Raw genomic sequence first — 11,776 nt, forward strand, 5'->3', positions numbered from 1 at the left:
TGAGTGTAACCACAGAGGAGTCAAGCTGATAGCAACTCTGCAGATGCTCCCCACCCATCCAGCCCCATCTCCACCCCAACAACCCAGGGGTTCAGGACTGTCTTCTGTGCTCAGGACTCCCCATTTTGGTTCTTGGAGGTGCCTCAGCTCCTACCCTGCATGGCTAAACTCGGCCTCCCTGATTGACCCAGTGCTCCAGGCTCTGCTCCAAGGATCCAATAAGTCTTGGGTCATGCTCTCCTGGAGGAGACTGGACGCTGAGTTCACATCCTCCCAAAGAGACCTCTGCAACCCCAGAGTGCAGGGGGTCAGCCCGGCCCCTGACTGAGGGTGGAGAGACCCGTTTTCCAGTGAAAGCAGGAGCTGGGAGCTGTGTATGTTTGTGTTGAGGGGAAACAGGTTAGGTGTGGGAGATGGGATCAAATCTGGATGCTCTTTTTTTGTCTGGAGTTCAAACAATATCAAAGATTGCCCACATAGAGGATTTATGATATGCGGGCCACTTCATTTCAGTCTCCTGTCAGCACCCCATAATTGGAGGCTCCTCCTCCTTGAATATGGAAGAGACCATCAGGGACTTGAGAACCTGTGGGTTTTGGTACCCATGGAGGAGGCCGTCATGGTGATTTATGTTAAACCACCTTGCAATACATTATACCCAGCAACTCTGTGAAGCTCACTCTATTATTTATCATTGGCAGCAATTTTGTTAAATGGTTGTTAAAATACACATGACAAAATTTACTACCTTAACCGTTTCAGAGTTTTCAGTAAATCGTATTTACATTGTCGAGCAACCAACCTCTAGAAAACTTTTCATCTTATAAAACTGAAACTGTGTCCCCATTTGGCAATTACTTCCCATTCTCCTCTTCACCAAAGCCCCAGACCAACTACCACTCTACTTTCTGTCTCTACGAATTTGACTACTCTGGGTACTTCATAGAAGTGGTATCATATAATATTTGTGTGTGTGTGTGTGACTGTCTTATGTCACTTACCGTAATGTTCTCAAGACTCCTCAGTGTTGTAGCTTGAGTCAGAATTCCCAATCATTTCTTTTAAGGCTGCACAATATTCCGCTATACATACAGACCACACTCCTTCGTGGATGAACACTTGGTTTGCTTCCGTCTTTCAGCTATGGGGAACAATGCTGCTATGAACATATGTGTACAAATATTGTACACTGTTTTGAAATACTATTTCCATTTGTTTTGGGTATACATCCATAGAGGGAATGCTCGATAATTGCTGTGTCCAGCACAACGGGTGAGAAAGACCCGAGTAATGAAAAGACAGACACGTATAATTTGGCAAGCGGGGAGTCAGGGGCCCTGCTGCTCTCCATGGCAGGAAGACAAAATGACTCCTTTCAGCCCGCACTTTTATTGGCAGAAGTCCCGTGAGAGCACTTGGAAACAGCTATACTGGGGAGTTTGATCAGTGCACCATAAAGGGGGAGGCAAGTTAAGGCCCTGTTGTTGATCAGGAACATCTTGGTTTGTTTCCATGGAGACGGAGGCAGGGGCAGGCAGTGAAGCGGAGCAGAGAGTATGTCCCTTCAGCTCACTCACTAGGACAATCACAGGGTGCGATATGCTGCACCCTCCAGTCATGGGGCAGGTTCTGGTCTCTGCTCCGCCAGGCTGCAACATCACCCCCTTTTTGTCTTGACTGCAGGGCCATCGTGGTCAATAACGATGAGTCTCAGGGGACTATCTCCTTGATCTGAGGCTGAATCTGCAGACTATGAGAAGGAGTAAAGCACAAGCATTAGTACTCAGGTTCCCCGTAGACCTCCTCCGAAGCCTTTGATTACATTTAGTGGGTTATGTTTTTGGAAAAAATCTTCAATTTTAGTCAGAACTTCTGAGGCTGGGGTGGCCTGAAGGTGGGCTTGACTGGTTATGGTAACCTGTTCCTGGAGATGGGCGATGTCTAGTGACACATTGCTCCAAGCTCCTTGGAGGTGATTTTTTTTTTTAACCAAATCCCAGGTATGTGTAGTCATTATATTTAAGGGGAGTAACACAGTAATGAGTAACATTCCAGTGGGAAACAAACTGTTGCTGGTTAAGTGTAGGCTCCGTATCTGTTCTCCCATCCCATCTCCCATAGCAGTGTGTTCTTAGTAGCAGCTAACTCAGATTCAAATCGGGTGTCAATTCTTAACTGAGTATTCCACACGTAGGAAGCATTTTGTACCTAGTCATTGACAAGGTGCTGTGTCTGCACGGTCGATACCAGGGCAGTGGTTGCAACAGCAGTAGCAGTCACTAGGACGACAAGGATATAATTCCTGCAATCAACATCCCCAAAAAGCATTTAAATGCAATGCACCAGGGAATCAAGTGTCTGGATAATTAAATGCACGCTGGGTATTGCCTCCCAAGGTTCGGTTAAGTTAACCGGAAGCCAGGCAGCGGGCATGCATTGAAGGACAAGCACAGAATTGCGCTGTATTACAGCATGATTTATGCAGTGATACAGTCTGCAAGATGTACGTGCCACATTCCATATATTATTTTCATTTTTAATGTAAGGATTCCCTACTAAGAACACTTGTGTGAAAGCCACATACAGTGACTCCTAAGGTCGTAAGAGTGTAGTTATCCTTGTTTTTAGACTAATTGCTAGCAGAAATATGGACTGGATAGAAGGGGAGAGCTACCTTTCAAATATGCGTGTGTAAAGGACTCGATTTTTTTAGTAGGCTAATGCTAAGTCACTTCAGTCGTGTCCGACTCTGTGCGACCCCATAGACGGCAGCCCACCAGGCTCCCCTGTCCCTGGGATTCTCCAGGCAAGAACACTGGAGTGGGCTGCCATTTCCTTCTCCAATGCATGAAAGTGAAAAGGGAAAGTGAAGTCGCTCAGTCCTGTCCGACTCTTAGCGACCCCATGGATTGCAGCCTACCAGGCTCCTCCGTCCATGGGATTTTCCAAGCAAGAGTACTGGAATGGGGTGCCATTGCCTTCTCCATTTTTAGTATCAATATATTATATCTTAGGAGCAGCCTTCATGCCGAACAATGGGACCGGAATTTTGAATAAATGCTTATGTTTTACTTTGCACAGGCACAGACTGCCGTTTCAGGGCTATGCAGTTGCGTCCAAGGGCTCGACTGTGAGGTCCTCAATCATAAAATGTAAGATTGGCAGCACGAATCTGATGAGGACAAGGGACCACACTGTCCTCCCAATGCAGCCCCTGTTCAGACGCATCCCATACTTTGTCTTCTAATGGGTGGATCCCAGGACAGAGGCTACAGGTCATGTGGTCCTGCCCTTTATAATACTTCCAGCCAATATCGTGTATATTTGAGCTGTTTGATTATCATGTGTGGGCACAATATTTATCCAAGTTTGAGTATGGACATTAAGGCAATTGGAGCCACTGCCTACACAAAGTGGCAAGGAGGAGGTCAATCCAGAATAATTATACAAGGCTCCTTCTTGTACTAAATCTGGCGGTGCCCCATTAGGATCAGGGAACCAGTGGGAATCATTGGCCCAAATTGGGGGGGAAGGGTAAATCCAGGTTAAGGGTCTAGCTGATGGAGGGTTTGGAACACAAGTCCAAAACAAATCAGCATCTGTCCTAGTTACTGCCCGGGAGACCAATGCCACCATAGCCAGCAGCACGGTCTCGGGGGTCTTAAGTGTTTGTGCAGGAGCATCTATTCGCTCTTCTGACTGAGTCTCTTCAGTTGTCCCCAGGTCACAGGAGGTGCCTGATGAGTGCGTAGCCTCTGGACTTTCTGGGTCACCCATCGCCATGCTCACTGTGGGATCCCACATCTCCCGTGGTGCAAATGGGGGGTTCGTGCACATGCTTGGTATCCAACAAGGGCCTTGATATGGTTGAGACACAAGCATATCCTCACCCCAGGTTGGTAGAGGGGGTCAGCCCTTCGCATGGACCACCTTCTGGCGCCTTCCACCAGACCTGTGGGTGTTGCACTGAAGGGGTATGTGAATGGTGTTTCTCACACAGGGTGGATTTTTGATTATCTGTTGTGAAAAATTTTAAGGTTGGGAGAGCCAGATGCAGACGTCCAGGTGGAGATTTCCCTGCTATTCCCCCTTTATGTTTTAAAAGTTGATTTTTAAGAAAATAATGTGCTCGTTCAACAGTAGCCTGGTCAGTCAAGTTATATGGGATGTCTGTAGAGTAACTAATAGACTGCTGCTACTGCTGCTAAGTCGCTTCAGTCGTGTCCGACTCTGTGCGACCCCATAGACGGCAGCCCACCAGGCTCCCCCGTCCCTGGGATTCTCCAGGCAAGAACACTGGAGTGGGTTGCCATTTCCTTCTCCAATGCATGAAAGTGAAAAGTGAAAGTGAAGTCACTCAGTCCTGTCCGACTCTTAGCGACCCCATGGATTGCAGCCTACCAGGCTCCTCTGTCCATGGGATTTTCCAGGCAAGAGTACTGGAGTGGGGTGCCTTTGCCTTCTCCGACTAATAGACTAGAGAGAGCAAAAGGTTTTAAGAGCTTTATTTATGTAAGCAGGCCTGTTGTTGGTTTTAAGTTTCTTTGGAATGCCCATATGAGCAAAAGCGGCTAATAAATGGCATTGGGCATGAATGGTGGTTTCACCAGGATGAGCAGAAGCCCAAAGCATGTGAGAATAAGTATCGCTAGAAATATGGAGGTAGCTAAGGCATCCAAACTCAGGAAAATGGGTCACATCCATCTGCCAGATTTTATCTGGAGTAAGCCCTCCGGGGTGAACTCCAGGCGGTGGAGGTTGATAAGCACTGACTTGCTGACAGGAAGGACAGGCTTGAATAATTTGTGTTGCTTGGGGTTTAGTAATGTTAAACTGATGTCTAAGGGACCGGGCAGATTGCTGAAGAAGTTGATGAGACTGGTAAACCTGCTTAAAAATGGGCATTGTTAAAAGATCAGCCTGAGAATTGCCAAGGGAGGGGAGAGTGAGCTCGACTACGTGTAATAAAGAAAGAAAGGAAAGGAAAGAAACAGGAACTAATGGCTTTTTGAGGTTGGAGAAATAGGAATAATTCCTCAGAATTAACTTGTTTAATTTTTGTAGTCTCAATAGACTTGGTCATTCCAACAACATAGGCAGAGTCACTAACAATATTAATAGGGGTCTTATCTTTAGATACTGCTGCTGCTGCTAAGTCACTTCAGTTGTATCTGACTCTGTGCGACCCCGTAGACGGCAGGCTCGCCCGTCCCTGGGATTCTCCAGGCAAGAACACTGGAGTGGGTTGCCATTTCCTTCTCCAATGCATGAAAGTGAAAAGGGAAAGTGAAGTCGCTCAGTCGTGTCCGACTCTTCGAGACCCCATGGGCTGCAGCCCACCAGGCTCCTCCATCCATGGGATTTTCCAGGCAAGAGTACTGGAGTGGGGTGCATTGCCTTCTCCTCTTAAATACAAGTATTGTAATTACTGCTACTAGCTCCACCCACTAAGCCGAGGTATGGGAAGTAACTAGAGTTTCTCGTTCGTCAGGACCAGTAATGTCTCCTTTGCCATTTTTGCCTGGAGAATCCCAGGGACGGGGAAGACTGGTGGGCTACCATCTATAGGGTCGCAGAGTCGGACATGACTGAAGTGACTTAGCAGCAGCCATTGTTAGAGCCATCTGTAGAGTAAGTAGGAGCACCTGGGATAAGTGTGGCCTTGGTGACTCTGGGCCACACAAAGGAAGTTAGGGAAATAAATTGTAATAATTTATGTGCAGGAGGGTGATTGTCTAAAATGCCCACAGAATCAGCAAGGGCAATCTGCCATGATAAGCAAGTTTACCAAAGTTGCTGTTGTTGAATTTTGTCAAATGGAACATGGAGAGTTTGAGGATTAAAGCCAGTCAACTAGTGAGTACATTTCCTTCCTTGCATAATTAAATTAGACCCGAGGGTAATGTATGTCAACAGGGTTTTGCCCTCCTGAGCATGTGGGAACAACCATTCTATGATGTCAAATGTGGGTTGTTCTTGGAATAGAACTCCTATAGGGGCTTCTGGAGAAGCTATAGCAATGAAGAGAATGGGATAATCATAGTGAATATGATTAAGTTGAGCATTTTGAATGGCAATATTTACTATATCAAGTTCCTTTTTAGTTTGTAGAGTCACAGTTTGAAGGGAAGAAAGGGCTGAGTCCCCTTTAAGAGTCTCAAAGAGGTGTTCAAGTGAGGCTGGTAGGAATGTCCAAGGCAGGGCACAACCAATTAATATCTCCTAAAAGCTTTTGAAAATCATTTAATGTTTTGTACTTTCTGGGGTGTAATGGTGGCATTCTGAAACCCGATAACCTAAATAGCAAAAGGGAGCTGTTTTTTGAATTTTTTCAGGGGCTACATGTAGTCCCCATCATATAAGGTCATGTTGAACTTGGTGAAAAAATGGGTTTAGGAGAGACTCCTCTGGGGCAGCTAAGAGTATGTCATCCACATAGTGAATGATGTTGGCTTGAGGATAGAGGGCTCAAGCTCACTCCAGAGTGCTAGCCACATACAGTTGGCAGAGCATAGAACTATTCATCACCCCGAGGCAACATTTTCCACTGGTACCATTTCATGGGAGCTTGTTGGTTAATACTGGGTACTGAAAATGCAAATTTCTCTCTGTCTTGTGGAGCTAAGGAGATTGTATAAAAACAATCTTTAAGATCCAGAATTACAGTGGGAATCTCAGATATACAGATGACACCACCCTTGTGGCAGAAAGTGAAAAAGAACTAAAGAGTAATGAAAGTGAAAGAGGAGAGTGAAAAAATTGGCTTAAAGCTCAACATTCAGAAAAATAAGATCATGGCATCTAGTCCCACCACTTCATGGCAAATAGGTGGGGAAACAGTGGCAGACTATATTTTTGGGGGCTCCAAAATCACTGCAGGTAGTGACTGCAGCCATGAAACTAAAAGACGCTTACTCCTTGGAAGGAAAGTTATGACCAACCTAGACAGCATATTAAAAAGCAGAGACATTACTTTGTCCACAAAGGTCCATCTAGTCAAGGCTATGGTTTTTCCAGTGGTCATGTATGGATGTGAGTTGGACTATAAAGAAAGCTGAGCACTGAAGAATTGATGATTTTGAACTGTGGTGTTGGAGAGGACTCTTGAGAGTCCAGTGGACTGTGAGGAGCTCCAACCAGTCCATCCTAAAGGATATCAGTCCTGAAAGTTCATTGGAAGGACTGATGCTGAAGCTGAAACTTCAATACTTTGGCCACCTGATGCAAAGAGCTGACTCATTTGAAAAGACCCTGATGCTGGGAAAGATTGAAGGTGGGAGGAGAAGGGGACGACAGAGGATGAGATGGTTAGATGGCATCACCAACTCAATGGACGTGAGTTTGAGTAGACTCCAGAAGTTAGTGATGGTCAGGGAAGCCTGGCATGCTGCAGTCCATGGGGTCGAAAAGAGTTGGATACAACTGAGCAACTAAACTGAACTGAACTGATCCTGAGGTATGGCCGAAGGGGATGGGAGTCCAGGCTGCAAGGCCCCCATGGGTTTCATTTCTGCATGAATAGCTCAAAGATCATGAAGCAATCTCCATTTGCCTGATTTTTTAGGGATTGTGAATACTGGAGTATTCCAAAGACTAGTACTCTCCTCTATATGTCCTGCTTGAAACTGTTCTTCTACTAAGGCTTGTAAAAGCATAAGTTTCTCCTTTGTTAGAGGCCATTGATCCACCCAAACAGATTTAGATGTAAGCCACATTAGAGGTATGGTGTGTGGTGGCAGACAAACTTCAATGGCCCTCATTAAAAATTTTTATAGCCTAGCCCTTTTCTGTCCAATTTGGGCTGAATAGGTAAAAGAGAAGGGTGTCCCTGTAAATTCTTTCCTAGCCCTTTTCCTGCTTGATGCCCCATTCTCACTGCCATATGATTTGTCTTTCCCTTGTTGGAGAGAACTAGGTGCCATCGGGTAAGCAGATCTCTGCCCCATAAATTACAGGGAATGTCTGCAATAAAAGGTTGGAAATGAGCGAGTTGTTTATCCAGCCCTAGGCAAGAAAGAACTGTTGCACTTTGAGCAAGTTGTTGGGGTTCTCCCAAGCCTGAGATTTTTCCTGGGGTTCAGTCAAGGACCAATCATCTGGCCATTAATGAGAAGTAATGATGCAAATATCAGCCTCCAGTATCTGAGAGAAGGTTTTTCCTTGAATTTTAACCTTACAGGTGGGGCCCATCTGAGAGTATTTGTTGAGTAAAGCACACTACTTGATCATTTGTGATCCCCAATCCTTGTTCTCGTCTGGTGACAGGATTAGAATTGTTAGGGGCATGGCAAGGCAAGAGAAGGGAGTGAGCAATTCCCTGACCTTGAGGAATGACATGGAAGGAATGAGAGAGACCTTACTTTAATTTCTCCTCAATAGCCTGGGTCAATATGGCCAGGAAGGATTTGGAGGCCCTTAAGAATAAGGCCACTTCTGCCCAGAATGAGTACTGCAGTCCCCGGTGGAAGGGGGCCTCTGATCCCAGTAGGGATTGCTATAGGGGCGGTCTGATTCAATAATCTGAAGTTACTCGGATTGGGAGGTCCAACCCAGCACTTCCGCTGGCAGTGGCTGAGAAGGCTGGAGACGGGCTGAAGGGTGCGCTGGAGGTCCTCACCGCGTACGTCCCCATTGTTTGTGGGGCCTGGGGTGGCCCAGCTGGCCGGTTCCCGGCTGTAAAGGGGAACCGTTTCTATGGACTTTTGATCCGCATTGATTGGCCCCGTGATTGCCTTTCTGGCACCCGAGGACAGTCTTGGTGTTCTACTGTCACCGGTAGGCGGAGGCATTGTAACACCCGTTTGGGGCCGGGAAGCGCAATCGTTTTTCATATGTCCGGGCTTCCCACCTTGAAAGCATTTGGCAGGGGAAGAGCTAAAATTATTTTTAAAGGCAGCACGGATTGCGTGAGCTAGCATGGTTTGTTTGTGAGCCTGTGTACCCATATTTGACACGCTCGGACAAAATCAGCAAGGCTGCCATTTTGACGAACAGGGTGAAAGGCGGCCTTGCAATCTTCACTGGCATTTTCATGGGCTAATTGTTTTAACAACTCGTCCTCTGCTGTAGGACTGGGAATTTGAAGGCGGAGAGCAGATGAGAGCCGGTCTACAAATTCAGTGACGTCTTCCCCGGGTCTCTGTAATATTTTAACAAATGAGCCGGTAGGCTCGCCGGGGTCTGATCCTGTCCGCCACGCCCTTCGGCAGCATTTGGCAATCTGTTCATAAGCTCCCACCAGTGTACCGTCATAAGTCAACTGGGCTGCTGGACTGCTATATTGCCCTGTGCCTGTGAGCATTTCAAAAGGAAGATTACGTCCATTGGCCAAATTAATGCCGGCTTGCTCTTAGCACAACTCAGTATAAGAGGCAAAAAATTGTAAATATCAGGGACCACTGAAAGCAGCTTTGGCTAACATTTTAACATCCTAAGGAGACCATCTCCCACACAAACAAATTTCCAATAGTTTCTGTGTATGCGGGGAATTAGCCCCATTCAACCTAACACTAGATTTTAGTTTCTTTAAAACCTTGATGTCCAAAGTTTCGTCGGTTGCAGTAACCTGAGTGGGATTACTAGGGTCCGGCCTGTAACTGATAGGGAAAGCAAGATGGTCCTCATGACCAAAGCACCCATAGGAAGGGCAGAGGCCGTGGCCTGCTGAAACCAAGTCAGCGGCTAATCCTCCCGAGACATTTCTGGACCCAGTGGAGGCGGCGGTGGTGGAAAATCGCCCTCAGGCTTGGATGGTGAAGGGGCGGAAGGGTTAACGCGAGCCGCCACCCGAGCACACTGCCTTTTCACGTGGTTTCTCAGTCTGTAAAGGGTATAGAGTCATTCGCACTAACCCCAGGTCGCAAATACCGTCACGGGTATGCGGTCCCCACTCCTGTGTGCTGTTTTTAAATTTTCTCCCACTCGATCCCAATTTTCAATGTCTAGGATGCCTTCTTCCGGAAACCAAAATTTATATTTAACTACCTCTCAGCAACTGTGTCAATTGCTCCTCTTTCACCTGCGCTCCAGCAGTCCGGAGGAGGTGCCTGAAAAGCTGGAGATAAGGTTTCTCAGCTTTAGTCAAATCCTTCCCCATTGTTACCCTGACTTTGTAAGACAGCAAGGGACATCCCACCCTTAGGAGTCTGAGGGCCTGGTCGTGATCCAGGTGTCTCACTTACCGCTCGCTGTCTTCACGTTCAGTGTTTCCCTCGGGAGGAATCCTTCCCGACTTCAAGTCCCTGTTCCAGCGCCACCTGCCGCGTCCAGCACAGCGGGTGGGAAAGACCCGTCTAATTAAAGGACAGACACGTATAATTTGTCAAGCAGAAGTCAGGGGGCCCTCCTGCTCTCCATGCAGGAAGACAAAATAACTCCTTTCAGCCCGCACTGAATAATGCCAATGATGGCAGAAGTCCTGTGAGATCATAAGGGAATAGCTATACTGGGGGGAGAAGGCAATGGCACCCCACTCCAGTACTCTTGCCTGGAAAATCCCATGGACGGAGGAGCCTGGTGGGCTGCGGTCCATGGGGTCGCTAAGAGTCAGACACGACTGAGCGACTTCACTTTCACTTTCCACTTTCATGCATTGGAGAAGGAAATGGCAACCCACTCCAGTGTTCTTGTCTGGAGAATCCCAGTGACGGGGGAGCCTGGTGGGCTGCCCTCTATGGGGTCGCACAGAGTTGGACACGACTGAAGTGACTTAGCAGCAGCAGCATACTGGGGAGTTTGATCAGCGGCACCATAAAGAGGGAGGCAAGTTAAGACTCTGCTGTTGATCAGGAACATCTTGTTTCCATGGAGACGGAGACAAGGGCAGGCAGTGAAGCGGAGCAGAGAGGTATCCTGCCCCCAAGAATGTCCCTTCAGCTTGCTTACTAGGATAATCAGGAGGGCGCAGTTTGCCACAACCTCCAGTCATGGGGGCAGGTTCACAATATGATAGCTCTCGTTATCTTAGACCTAGTTTAATACAAACCTAACTGTTCTCTCTGCTTTTTCATCTTGTCATTTCTGTTTTTTTAAGCTTCTTATTTTATATAGGGGTATAGCCTGTTAACGATGTGGTGATAGTTTCAGGAAAATGGCAAAGGGACTCAGCCACACATATACACATATCTCTTCTCCCCAAAACTCCCCTTCACTGCCTGCCCCCGCCTCCATCTCCATGGAAACAAAACAAGATGTTCCTGATCAACAGCAGGGCCTTAACTTGCCTCCCTCTTTATGGTGCGCTGATCAAACTCCCCAGTATAGCTGTTTCCAAGTGCTTTCACGTGATTTCTACCAATAAAAGTGCGGGCTGAAAGGAGTCAATTTAACCTCCTGCCATGGAGAGCAGCAGGGCCCCCTGACTCCCTCCCATCCAGGCTCCCACATAACATGGAGCAGAGTTCCCTGTGCTATACAGTAGGCCCCACTGGATATCCATTTTAAAATACAGCCGTGTGTACATGTCCAGCCCAAACTCCCTGGCCATCCCTTCTCCCCCTAAGTTCATTCTCTAAGTCTGGGAGTTCCTTTGTTTTGTGAGTTCATGTGCATCACCATTTCTTTTTAGATTTCACGTATATGGGATATTATCGGAGAAGGCAATGGCACCCCACTGCAGTACTCTTGCCTGGAAAATCCCATGGACTGAGGAGCCTGGTAGGCTGCAGTCCATGGGGTCACTAAGAGTCGGACACGACTGAGTGACTTCACTTTCACTTTTCACTTTCATGCATTGGAGGAGGAAATGGCAACCCACTCCAGTGTTCTTGCCTGGAGA

Source organism: Bos mutus, chromosome 18 (genome assembly GCF_027580195.1).
Source record: "Bos mutus isolate GX-2022 chromosome 18, NWIPB_WYAK_1.1, whole genome shotgun sequence".
Lineage (NCBI taxonomy): Eukaryota > Metazoa > Chordata > Mammalia > Artiodactyla > Bovidae > Bos > Bos mutus.